At 32.5% G+C, this 14,785-nt stretch overlaps 1 protein-coding gene across 6 annotated transcripts in view; it reads right to left on the bottom strand.

Annotated features, from left to right (window-relative positions):
- Positions 1-14,785, bottom strand: part of LOC114341504 (GRAM domain-containing protein 2A) — a 390,019-nt gene that overhangs the window by 305,131 nt on the left and 70,103 nt on the right. The gene's annotated exons all lie outside the window — the stretch shown is intronic.

Below are 14,785 nucleotides of genomic sequence, written 5' to 3'. Positions count from 1 at the left end.
TTTCACTTAGAATACGGAGCAAAGTCCAGCACTCTGACTCAACAATTTTCGACTCTTATTGGAGTCTCATCGGAGAGACGTAGGCCTGCTGCTCCATACTCGAAGTGACCAACCATGAAATCTTACCCCCACATTGTAACTGACGTGTATGGATTAGGTGACTAGCGTCATCTGGCAATTGAAAGGTAAAGTTTTCAATCCTAATAGCAACATTTATAATATTAAAAATAATTAAAAATATTACTAAAAGATTTTTAAATTGAAAACTTATTGGTCCAATTCCCTGGTGACAAATCAAATGGTTTAAAAATCTTTTGGACCAATAAGTTTTCAATTTAAAAATCTTTTAGTAATATTTTTAATATTTTTCAATATTATAGATGTTGCCATTAGGATTGAAAACTTTACCTTTCAATTGCCAGATGACGCTAGTCACCTAATCCATACACGTCAGTTGCAATGTGGGGGTACGCTTTCATGGTTGGTCACTTAGAGTATAGAGCAGCAGGCCTACGTCTCTCCGATGAGACTCCAATAAGAGTCGGAAATCGTCGATTCAGAGTGCTGGACTGCGCTCCGTATTATAAGTGAAAAATAATATTGTTTTGCCTTCGCATTGCAACTGAATAAAAATGGTATACATTTTTATTTTTATGTTATCCATTTAGTGTACGCAGGAGAGATACCTCTAGGAATAATTCAAACAATCGAATATATCTACCAGAACAATACAATAAAAGTAACTGACTAACTGACCCATTAAAGCTGGCAATGGGATAAGACATGCAGGGAGAGTCCCTGAGTCCTCTATTGTTCAACCTGATCATGGATGAAATAACAAAAAAAGTAAGAACAAAAAAGGATACTAAATGGGAGAAAAACATCTTAAAATAATCTGCAAATGCAGACGACGCAATACTAATTTCTTAAGTGAAGATTATTATTACAACGTATGCTGCAGCAATTTAATATAATCGCTAGACAATTTAACAGAAGACATGCTGAAAACTTCAAATTTTATATAACAAAAGAGTGTGAGTTTTTTCAAAAATCGTAGAAGATATGGGGAATGAGCTAAGGTCCCGTTCTCATTACAGTAGTCCTGTCGCCAGGGGGGGTACAACGGCCTCCTTAATTCAGATGGACTTACCCAAGTTTTTTTTTATATATTTTGACCCGTAGAATACGAATTTTTTGGGTAACAGTTGATCCGGATGTCGATAAGATTGTTATAGACAAAGAACTTGAGGAATTACATAACAGCGATTTCTCGCAAAACAAAACATCTTTTTGTATTTTTTGGGTCATTTTAAGCAAAAAATATTCCTACAAGTTTTTTCGTAGAATGCATAGTTTTAGAGATAACCGCGGTTGAACTTTCAAAAAATCGAAAAATTGCAATTTTTGAACCCGAGTAACTTTTGATTAAAAAATAAAGTAGCAATTCTTCTTACCGCATTTGAAAGCTTAAGTCAAATTATATCGGTTTTGATTATTTGCATTGCTAAAAATTAATTTTTTTACTGCTGAACAAAGCTATAAGCACATAGTGCCTAATACATGCGTTTTAACGCATGCTACGTAGAAATTGCCTCGCTTGCACTTGTAGCTACTCTACCTACTCGTTAGATTTTAAATGAGAAATCATTGAAAACATCACTCACGCACTAGGTGTTTATAGCTTTGTTTACCAATAAAATAATAAATTTTTAGCAATGCAAATAATCAAAACCGATATAATTTGACTTAAACTTTCAAATGCGGTCAGCAGAATTGCTACTTTATTTTTTAATCAAAAGTTATTCGTGTTCAAAAATTGCAATTTTTCGATTTTTTGAAAGTTCAACCGCGGTTATCTCGAAAACTATGCATCCTACGAAAAAACTTGTCAGAGCATTTTTTGCCTAGAATGACCTAAAAAATACAAAAAGATGTTTTGTTTTGCGAGAAATCACTGTTATGTAATTCCTCAAGTTCTTTGTCTATAACAATCTTATCGACATCCGGATCAACTGTTACCCAAAAAATTTGTATTCTACGGGTCAAAATAAATAAAAAAAACTTGGGTAAGTCCATCTGAATTAAGGAGGCCGTTGTACCCCACCTCGCGACAGGACTACAGGCGCTTAAAGCGCTTTTTGATAAGGCGGGATTACAACCACATACATATTACTGAAGACCGTTCACATGCAAACGCGCCTGTTAATGACCTAAAACCGTTCACATGCTAACGCGCGTTTTAGGTCATTAAAACGCGCATTGGCAGGTGAACGGTCTTAAGTAAAATGTATGTAGTTGTAATTGCGCGTTATCAAAACGCGTGTTAAGCGCCTGTCAAGAGAACGGGGCCTTAGTTCTTTCACATATCTTCCACGATTTTTGAAAAAACTCACATTCTTTTGTCATGTAAAATTTGAAGTTTTCAGCATGGAATTGGAATTCGAAATTTGATAAAATTTCGGAAAAACTTTTAGAGAACTATTCGGCAGTAAATATTTCTTGGGGATTTTTTGCCCGGAATTTTTTGTGGGGATATTTTGTCCAAAAAAAATTGTGGGGATTATTTGTCCGGGATTTTTTGTGGGGATTTTTTGTCCGGGGATTTTTTGTCCAGGGATTATTTGTGGGGATTTTTTCTCCGGGATTATTTGACCGGGGATTATTTTTTGTGCTAGCTTCGTTTTTGTTGGCCAGAGAAGTATGTCTCTAATATTTTAGTAAATGCCTTCCAGTGCTCTGTTATTCTTTTGGTTTCTAATTATCTTGTATTTCTCATATGATTGTCTAGTTCTTAATGCTATTGATATTTTAGAAACAGTACATTCTTCTCAACCATTTGCTTTTACATCTTGGGTAAAAGAGATATTTTCGATTTGACCGTCATATTTCTGTTTATTCAATTAGTCTCTTATAATTTTGTATATCATTGAATTATTTGTTTTCATTAAGGTGCAGTTAATCTAAGCACACATGCATTTAACCAAAACAAATGCAATAAAATTAACATACAGAAGACAATAAATAGATCCTTGAAACGGTTCATGTAACTGCATTTAAAATTAAACCTTTCACAAACATCGAATCGCGTTTTGCGAGTGCACATACATCTGCAAACAAAACTAAAGTTAACGTCCTCATATGACCGGCCTGTTAAAACTAGATCTTAGTTGATTAATTCGACCGATTCAATGAAAATTGATTTTCTAACTCAAATACGGAAAAATAATGGTTTCTAAATAAAAAAAAATTTAAAACTCTTGACAACAATTTTGATATCCACTAATGTTTCTCACGTGAAGCTTTTCAATATGTACTGTTACTGAATACCATAGTGCACCACTATGATGAACCATATTTTTTGTATGGCTGGTATTTAGTAGAGAGGGCTATATATTTCTTATGGACGATAGAAGCGCGTCGAAGTCGCTTCTATCGTATCGAGAATGATCGTATATCGGCAAACTAATAGCAACATGTAAATAAATGTTTCAAACAAGAAAAAAATGAAATTGATATAATTTTAAACAAAAATGTTTAGTGCCTTTTTTTGTGCAGAATAAAACCGGTCTCTTAGAAACAACGCTTAAAGCGACCGACAATTTACAATGTCAATAAGGCGCGCCAACTCAATTTAAAAAAAAGCCGATATGTTTTGATCAGAGTGTCCTATAGAAATAAATCAAAAAGCGTTTTTATTAAAGGTGAAGAGCTGTTAAATAATCGTTAAGAGATTTTTAAATCTTTAATGATTTTCTTCAGGATCAATAAAATTTATTACTACGATTGACCAGTCGTTGTCAAATTTCCATTGTGACAGCCTAATCATCAAAAACAATTTTGTTACCTAAATTTCGATTTTGAGTTTGGACAACAAATATGAAAAAAAAACGCTTAATTTAAACTTTCACATTATAAACGATTTAACGTCACGGGAAATACTTCGACGAAGACGGCATTAGGTGGAATTTTTAGCAGAAGTTGTGCAGTTTCGACAGACGTACTTGTGCAATCGAAAATAGGCAGTTTAGACCACGGCGCATCTGTAAAAATATTAGTACATTTGGACGTTGAGAGGTGACTCAAATTTTTTTGCAGAAATTGCTTGAAAATAACTCAAATAATAATATTTGAGTTATCCTCCCTCTCAAAAAGGTCCGGAACATTGTTTAAATAATCAAAATGTCAAAAAATGAAGGAAAAACTCGATGTTTTTCTTCGTTTTTTGATTATAACTTTAAAAGTATTCATTTCCGAGAAAAGTTGTACTAACATAAAAGTTGCGAAATTAAATTTTATACAATATAGAATTGGCTAATAATTTAAAAAATAGCCACCCTTGTTGCAAAATAGCAATAATGGCGAAAAAACCATACAAAAACAAGTATTCACATTTTACGTTTTTCAGCCATTTATGCTACACTTAGAACCTTCATATTTTACCCTAAAAAACTTTATGATACAGTAAAACAATACTGTAAATTTCATTAAGATCGGTTCAATAGATCTTGCAAAATAAATTTTGCAATCCAGCTTTCGCAAAAAAAATCATTTTTTCAAAATGTTACAGGACTGACAATAAAGCAGATAGCAAGTTGAAATTTTTTTCGCATATAGAAGTGTACTGTACCTTTCATTTGCAATTTGCAAAATTAAAATCGATTAACTACCACCGCGTCAGAAATTTTTTTAAATAAACATTAATTATTGGTGCTACGCGCAGGACAGCGGATAGTTGCTCTGATTGGGCATTCCAATGACCTTTGATAATGATTGATACATTTTAATTTTTATTACATTTCGATATAAATAAATAAATTTGTTTATTGCAAAATAAAAACACATACTCTATCGTTTGAAATAACACTTCTTTTAGCAAAAACTTTCTTTGTTCATATATTTTAACTTAGAGAATAAAAGTTTATTATTTTTAAACATATGCAATTGTTTAAACAATATTTCACAAATAATAATAAAATTAGTTTGATTTTTGTGGAATTAAAATATTAAAATACAACAAAATATAGAGTAAGAAAATAATATATTAGATAAAGATTGGAAGAAATTTTGGTGGAAATCAACTTGTGTGAATTGGAGACCGCTGTCCTGCGCGTAGCACCAAAAATTAATGTTTATTTAAAAAATTTCCTGACGCCGTGGTAATTAATCGATTTTAATTTTTAAAATTGAAAATGGAAGGTACAGTACACTTCTAGATGGAAAAAAAATTAAACTTGTTATCTGCTTTATTTTCAGTCCTGCAACATTAAAAAAATCATTTTTTTGCGAAAGCTGGATTGCAAAATCTATTAAACCGATCTTAATAAAATTTACAGTGTTGTTTTACTATATTATAAAGTTTTTCTGCGTAAATCATGAAGGTCCTAAGTGTAGCATAAATAGTTGAAAAACGTAAAATGCGAATACTTGTTTTTGTATGATTTTTTTCGCAATTATTGCTATTTTCCAACAAGGGTGACTATTTTTTTAAATTTTTAACCAATTCTATATTGTAGGAAATTTATTTGCGCAACTTTTATGTAAGTACAACTTTTCTTAGAAATTAATAGTTTTAAAGTTATAATCAAAAAACCAATAAAAAATCGAATTTTTCCTTCATATTTTGACATTTTGATTATTTAAACAATGTTCCGGACCATTTTGAGTAGGAGGATAACTCAAATATTATTATTTGAGCAATTTTCAAGCAATTTCTGCAAAAAAATTTAAGTCACCTCTCAACGTCCATCTCAAAACAGATGCGCCTTGGACTAGTTTTAAACATTTTAGATATAATGGCACGTCCGCATTGTTAAATTTTTTGTGCGTATTAAACTAATGGTTCGTCGCAAGAATTTGCGTCGCAAATTTTTACCAGTAAGGACGCGGTGCTCAAATCATTTGATCTTCGCTAGAAAACGATAACCGATGCGTTGTGTTCGTCGAAAATTCTTGCGACCGATTTATGCGACGAACACGTCCACACTAGCACAATTTACTTCGAGCACGCAAATATTTGCGACGAACAGCTTGTTCGACGCAAATTTTTACCAATGCGGACGCGCCATATAGTAGTTTGCAACGTGAAAGTTTAAACTCAGCGTTTTAAAAGTCAAAATCAAAGTTTTATGTTAATTATATGTAGGTTTTGAAGATTAGGCTCTAGCAATGGAAATTCTATAGTGATCGGTCAATGACGGTGATACATTCGATTATGTAATTTCATTTGAATTATGAAAAGTGACAAAATTCCCCCAATGTTTATTTATTAAAGAGCTTTATAGAAATTCAATTTATTTGAGGCAAAAAGCTGCACTCTTTACCTTTAAAACAAAATTTTGATTTCCTTTTATTTTTAATGATAGGACACTCTGATCAAAAGATATCAAATTTTTACCGTCGAGATGATACAAATTTTACTTAAAAAAATTGATTTCACGCGCATAACTGATATTCAAAATTGCCCCGGTCAACTTCAAGCGTTGTTTCTGAAAGGGGCCCATTTTACACAAAAAGTGCTACTTACTAAAGATTTTTGTTCAGAATTATCTTAGCTACATTTCTTGTTTGAAACATTATTTTCTACAGGGTACACATTCTAGGCCAATAGATGTTTTCTTGTTTCCTCCCTATGAGGGGGGTTTTAGGGCCCCCGGATAATGGGATGGCATACTTTTTTCATCTTTTTTGGGGTGGAAGATGATTACAAAAGCCTTAAAAATGGTCTTAAGTGCTTCGTTTGAGCAAGTCTACCATTTTCTGAAAAATTTCAGAGTGCAAGTTGGACGCGTTTCCGCGTCCCGCGTCATTAATATATTTATTTACGTTGTCGGACTAACGAAACGCGGCTGTAAATTTGTCGGACAAGAGATCGACAATCTTTATTAATTAAAAAATATAAGTACTTTAAATTGAAAACTAGAAAACTAAGAGTTTTGTAATAACAAAGTCGTAGAGTCCGACACCTGCAAGATGTCACTCTAGCGCGGTAGTTTTGATATTACAAAATCCTTAATTTTCAATATAAACTACTTATATTTTTAATTAATAAAGATTGTTGAAAAGTTAAAGGAAAATCACTCGAGGAATTAAAAATAATGGCAGAAAACAGAAAAGAATGGAAGAGATGGGTGAATGTAAATTAAAATAGCGATCCCAAATCCGACACCCTGATAGGGTACAAGGAAGGGGAGAAAGAAAGACAGACAGAAAGAAAGAAAGATTGACGACCTCTTGTCCGACAAATTTAGAGCCGCGTTCCGCGTTTCGTTAATCCGACAACGTAAACATAAAATTGTTATTTAATTTATTTTAAATTATAGTCGGTTCGCTAAACTCGACACAACTGACTAGTGAATTTAGTAGGTAATTTTTTTGTTATTTGCTAATTTTGACAAAATTGGCAAAATTACTAATTATTTAGTACTTATTAACTATTTAGTAATTTTTTTTTGTCAAATTGGCAAAATTATTGACTAAAAAAACTAGTCAGTTGTGTCTGAGTTTAGCAAACCGACTACATGAAATATAGTCCTGTCGCCAGGGGGGGTACAACGGCCTCCTTTATTCAGATGGACTTACCCAAGTTTTTTTCATGTATTTTGACCCGTAGAATACGAATTTTTTGGGTAACAGTTGATCCGGATGTCGATAAGATTGTTATTGACCAAGAACTTGAGGAATTACATAACCGCGATCTCTCGCAAAACAAAACATTTTTTGGTATTTTTTGGGTCATTCTAAGCAAAACATGTTTCTACAATTTTTTTCGTAGGATGGCTAGTTTTCGAGATAACCGCGGTTGAACTTTCAAAAAATCGAAAAATTGCAATTTTTGAACCCGAATAACTTTTGATTAAAAAATAAAATAGCCAGTCTGCTTACCGCATTTGAAAGTTTAAGTCAAATTATATCGGTTTTAATTATTTGCATTGCTAAAAATTTATTTTTTTATTGTTTAATAAAGCTATAAACACATAGTGTTTCCCGTGCCTTTACATGCATTTTAACACATGCTACGTAGAAATAGCCTTGATTGCACTAGTACCTATTCTACCTACTCGTTAGATTTTAAATGAGAAATCATAGAAAACATCACTCACGCACTAGGTGTTTGTAGCTTTGTTTAACAATAACACAATAATTTTTTAGCAATGCAAATAATTAAAACCGATATAATTTGACTTAAACTTTCAAAGGCGCTAAGCAGAATTGCTATTTTATTTTTTAATCAAAAGTTATTCGGGTTTAAAAATTGCAGTTTTTCGATTTTTTGAAAGTTCAACCGCGTTTATCTCGAAAACTGAGCATCCTAGGGAAAAACTTCTTAGAACATTTTTTACTTAGAATGACCCAAAAAATACAAAAAAAAATGTTTTGTTTTGTGAGAAACCTCTGTTATGTAATTCCTCAAGTTCTTGGTCAATAACAATCTTATCGACATCCGGATCAACTGTTACCCAAAAAATTCGTATTCTACGGGTCAAAATACATGAAAAAAACTTGGGTAAGTCCATCTGAATAAAGGAGGCCGTGGTACCCCCCCTGGCGACAGGAATAATAATATTGTTTGGAATAAAAAATTTTGGTCTGATATTTGCAATTACATCCTTATAATGGAAAAAAATATTTGAAGATTTTTCTCAAATTATGGATACCAACAACATTTTCATTTATAACTCTTTTATTTTTAATTTGACGAAGAAAAGTTATTCTTCATAAAAAGCTCTTCATGGTCTAAGATTTATGATGCAACCATCATATATAAAATTTTATTAATTTTATACGAGGTACTTATATAAAAAAGATGAATTTCGATCAAGAGTAAAGTGCCTTTATAGTTCATAACATTTAAATTAGAATGATATAATTGCACATTAAAACATAATTATTAATTCTAAACAACTTTTTATAATATCAATTTTCCATATTATGAATTAAAATACGTAAATAAACAAAGTTTTCGTTATGCTAATGTTCGCATTTTCAGCTTGTTTTCTAATACGATTATGTAAGGTTTCCTGTGAAAATGGCGGCAAATTAGGGTTACTAGCTGTTAAAACGCAAGGTATCAGAGATAAAATGAAAGAGAGCTAGCGCGCAACGACACCATTTAACAGAAACCACTTTTACAGTAGTTAAATGAGAAATACACCAGGAATATTTGCACGAATACGACAACCAATTAGGCTAAGAGTTGGATATTTTGTCACGTGTCAGGGAGGTCATTTTGAACAGTTTTTGTAGTTTTGCGCCTATTTAAAACTAGTGGTAGGTACTGTTGGTTATTGTTCTGGTTTAATGTTACTGTGTTAGATAGTTCTTGGGAATGTATTAAAGAAATAAAATATGTTTGTTAAGATGTGTTATTTTTTTTTATAAAGACGGCGCTTCATGTAAGAAAATATTTTTTGGTCACAAATTAAACGAAGAATTGACAAATGATTTTCAATTGGAAATGTCTCAGTTGCGTTCCATTTTTTTTTCTTTAAAAATTTGAGACTATTGCCCGTGTGCGCGCTAATGATGAATATTAAATTCCAAATTGTATGTCAAAAAATGCGTAATAACTACCTATTAAAATCCACCAAATTCCATTTGCATATCTCAACTAGTTTTAGGGTAATAAATAAATCATTAGTTTATAAGAAAAATGTAAACACATAATTATTTAACTGGTCTCATAACTCATAACCATAACCGATATTTTGAACCTGTGTAACGAACCAACGACAATATTTCTGAGTCATGGGACATGGGGCAATGATAACTGTTGATCAACATTACATGACCAAACGCTACCTCCTTTAATCCGGGATCCCGGGCCTATTTTTATCATTTACTACTAATAAGCCAATTCTTCGTGAGTACATAGCTTCATTTTGACGAGACGCCCAACTTTTTTTCTTACAACAATTTCCGTATGTGATAGATAACAAAGATAGCAGGGATAGTCCAGTCGGGTTAGACAAATAACAGGCCTAACCTTGAATGCCGAGCTGCCCCAAATTTTATTTTTCTAATCTTTATGGAGGGTCAATAGTAGTGTAAATTTAAAATCTCGTCTGAATTCCGCCGTTGCGTTAGCAGTTGTTTTGATTTTAAACAGGAACCGTTTTTACTCAATATCTCCGTCATTTTCAACTTCTCGACAAAAAGTTGTTGAAAATGTGATTTTTTATAATTTCTTTCGTTGCAATTTTTGTTGTGCAGTCGATATTTTCAGAATTATGGGGTAAAATAATGACAGTTACAGCAAAATTATTGAATTATTTCGTTTATTATTGATTCTTGTCGGACTACCGATACACTTACACATACCAGTTTTCTCGTAGGGCATTGTTTTATTTGGATGAAAAATTGTCCTTTGTCCTACTGTTACTAATAAAAAAATGGTCTTGTGGTATTAACAACTTTTGAAAGTAGGACCAGGACAACGTATCACACAATTTGTAGGACAATGTAAGTGTTAAACATATGTATATGTTATAGTCAAAGCCCGAATTTCAGGCACTCCTAGGTTTGACTAGGCAATCCTCAGGTCTGACTGACGGTCTTAGTCAAAGCCCGAAATAAATTTAAAGTTTCGACCTTTGACTAGTCAAACCTAGGAGAGACTACGTTGGTCAGGCAAAGGCCGAAATTTAATTTTATGAAATCGGGGGTTGACTAGTCAAACCCCGATCAGCTATTAAAATGTCATTTTTTAGTTGTAATGTTTATATTGTCGTAATTAATATAAAAAAATTAGTGTTTATTCTCGCATGTTGAGGCATTATGGCATTTAGAGTTGCACAATACGTTAGACCTTTTACACTTACATGGTTTTGAAGAGCACTTCTTATAGCAGTGGTATTCTAGAAATCCTTTTCCTCCAAATTTAGAATCTTTTGTACTAATTTCTCTTAGAGACAGCTTAACGTCTGGAACATCTTCGAAATTAGGAAAATTTTCCTTGCATTCTCTTATTTGATTTTTGAAAAAAGTATGTTTATTGTTTCGTATTTAGTATCAACTCTATACAAACCGTCAATTATTGTTTTATCTTGTATGATACCCAAAATATTTCGAGCATCTCCTTGGCACTCGTTCGAGCATGCGTTGTGCACAGACAGAAAAGATTAAACTAAATAAAGGAAATGCGATTGAAGGTCTTCATGCCCAGGCTATTGCTATGAAACAATTAAGTGAAAAAAAAATGTCCTACAATTTCGATCGGAAAAACTGTAACAATATTTATCCCCAGCTTTGATAGAACCAAAGAGGATGCTCGAAATATTTTGAGTAGTATACAAGATACAATTGACGGTTTATACAGAGTTGGTACGAAATACGGAATACGGAACAGTAAACACACTTTTTTCAAAAACTCAAATAAGAGAATGCAAAGAGAAATTTCCTAATTTCGAAGATGTTCCAGACGTTAAGCTGTCTCTGTCTCTAAGAGAAATTAGTACAAAAGATTCTAAATTTGGAGGACAAGGATTTATAAAATGATACTGCAATAAGAAATGCTCTTTCAAATTACGTAAGTGTAAAAGGTCTAACGTCTTGTGCAACTCTAAATGCCATAATGCCTCAACATGTGAGAATAAACACTACTTTTTTATTTTATCTACGACTGATACATAATATATGTATTATAATTGTGGTATTTGCAATATAATGCCATATAATAATCCCTTAGGGATTAATAATGCGGGATTAATAGCTATTAATCCCTCTGGCACAACAATCACAAAATTCACCACGGAAACAAAATAATCAACCTCAAAAAGTGTCACTGTCAAACAAATAGTATAATTGACAGTTTGTGTTGAGATGGACGAAAATGAAGAATCTTTTAATTGTACACTACCAGAAATTGTAGAACTAGCTACAGCAACAGCATCTACCTTAATACCTTATGTAAATATTTGTATTAAAAAATCTACTAAAGTTAATGATGATTCTCAACCAATTCAGTTTATTAATTGTACTATTACTAATTTTAATGTTTTTAACAAATAAAGTTGTTCATTAAAAATCTTAAATTAATTAATTTGTCGTAGATAAAGTAGAGTATACTACTCGCAATAATGGCTCTCATTCCCTCGGAATGTTACTCCCTCGCCGCTAACGCGGCTCGGTTCGTAAATATTCCTCGGGAATAATAGCCATCATTATTGACTCGTGGTATAATCTACTATTAATTACGACAATATAAAAATAATAAACACTAAAATTAAAAAATGACGTTTTATTAAACCTAATCTAACAAATTACGACATTTTAATAAGTCAAACCCCGATTTCATAGAATTAAATTTCGACCTTTGCCTGACCAACTTAGTCTCTTCTAGTTCTAGGTTTGACTAGTCAAAGGCCGAAACTGTAATTTATTTCGGGCTTTGACTAAGACCGTCAGTCAGACGGTCAGTCAGACGGTGTTATGTTATGTATATCCTGTATTACTATATGGATGTGAAACCTGGGTCATGAAGGTGACTTAATGAAGATGATAAAAAAGAGAAAACTTGAATATCTGGGGCATATAATGAGAGGTCGCAGATACAGGATGCTGCAGTTAATACTCAATGGAAAGATCGACGGAAAAAGAGGAATTGGTCGAAACAAATATTCATGGCTCCGAAACCTTCGTCAATGGACTGGCTTATCAGCAGATCAATTGTTACATGCCGCACAAGATCGAGAACGAGATCGGCAAATTGTTATGGAAGCTACCCACGCCTAAAAATTTGGGCACGGTACTTAAAGAAGAAGAAGTCAGTCAGACCTGAGGATTGCCTAGTCAAACCTAGGAGTGCCTGAAATTCGGGCTTTGACTATAACATATATATTTCTCATATTTTCATCCTAGCCCAGTCGGGATAGCACTTGACCTTGCATGCCGAGCGGATCTTTTTGTATAGGTACATTTTTGTCGTAAAATTAATAATAAACGAAATACATAATTCAATATAACTGTCATTATTTTCCCCCATAACTTTGAAAATATTGACCGCATGAAACAAATTGTAATGAGGGAAATTATAGAAAATCATATTTTCAATAATTTTAGTTCTCATACTTTTTGTGGAGAAGTTGAAAATGACGCGGATATTGAGCAAAAACTGTTCCCGTTTAAAATCAAAATGACGGCTAACGCAACGGTGGAATCCAGTCGAGATTTTAAATTTACACTACTATTAGCCAGGGAGGTAGTGTCAAATTTGACCGGAGCATTTTAGCAGGGCTGCTTTCTTTTTATTTAGTTAGGTGTTCCAAAGCTTATTAACAAATGATGTGTCAGCTGGCCCAAAACCAGGGATTTTAGACAAGAAAAGGTAAAATATGAAACTTGATAGAAAAACGCTACAGCTTTTATGTCAAATATTTATCTACCTAACTTACAACTATTAATAGCCTTGCTGACTTTGCTCCTAGCTTTCACTCAGACAATCCGGGTTCAAATCCTGGCGTTGAATTTTTTTTTGTTTTTAAAATTGACATTTTATTTCGAAAAATAATTATTTTTATAATACCACGATTGTATTATTTATACGAGACAATATAAAAAATCGTATGTCTTTTATAGAATCGCAAACTATGTATTTGATCATATTATGATTGATCTTAATAAGCAAATTTGTTGTAGGACCCCTGAAGGTTCCTGAGTTGGTCCCCCCCCCCCCCGACATTTATTATTTCTTTGGACAAACTGTTTTTTCTTAATTTTATATGTTGTAGAACCGAAAGATACAACCCTAAATTTGCACTTTTCTATCACCAACCCCCATTTTTTAATAGCAATCTAAATATTTCCCTTTTCTCTATAATATATAAAAATAAATGTTTGTCTGGACCTATGTCCCTTATAGAATCGTAAACTATGCATTTGGTAGAAAAAAGTATACGCAATATTTTTGAGTATTTTTTGGCTTTCTGGTAATTTTTAGTTATTAAACTTTCAAATATTATTTAGTTCGAAGGCGGTACGAAGTTTGCCAGGTCAGCTAGTTATTAATAAAACATATTCTTGGAGTAGTGTGGCAAAGATTAAAAAGCATAAATCAATAATTTATGAATTTTAGATTGTAATAAAAAAGCGTCAGCTGCATCATGAACGTGGAAAAAAATGTCAGCTGGCCAAGTGGACATGACAGAAAAATAAGGAAACCCCGTACCATTTTGGCAAAGTTGAAAATTGTATATCAAAGTTTACAATTCAATAATTATTTTAATTTATGACAGCAGGTATTTTGATGCGTGAAAACATGTTAGCTGGTTTTTCAAAGGGCAGAGTAGCGCTTAAACTCACGGAATAAACATTAACCAGTAAATTTTATGATTTACCTAATAGGTATCTTTTTTTTTCATTTTCTCAACAAATTTTAACGCTTGTTCAACTATTTTTTTTAACAAAAGTGTGCAATATACAATATGGTATAAATATGGTACAATATAAAATATGGTATTTTAAAAAAGTTACAAAAGCAAAAAATAATTTCACATTAGATATGTTACACCTACAACATGGTCGTCTTCCAGGCACTCACATTGGTTTTGATGTTGTTCTTCGTCATTCCAGCCTTCTGTTGCTAAGGGTTTCTTCTACCAATCTAAAGACTCATCGTTCATCCAGTCATCGCCAAAGTGCTGTTCCAAAAGATGTTTCAGAGATTTTTTCTTTTTTTCAATAAGGGCGTTATTCAGCGGAATACTGGATTTATTGTGTTTTGCTTGATTTGCACACTTTCGATAGCTATTTTCTATTGGATATATTGCGTTTGGAAGGAATTTCTGTAACC

The sequence above is a fragment of the Diabrotica virgifera genome, chromosome 8 (genome assembly GCF_917563875.1).
Source record: "Diabrotica virgifera virgifera chromosome 8, PGI_DIABVI_V3a".
NCBI lineage: Eukaryota > Metazoa > Arthropoda > Insecta > Coleoptera > Chrysomelidae > Diabrotica > Diabrotica virgifera.
This window is presented reverse-complemented; position numbering and strand designations above follow the sequence as displayed.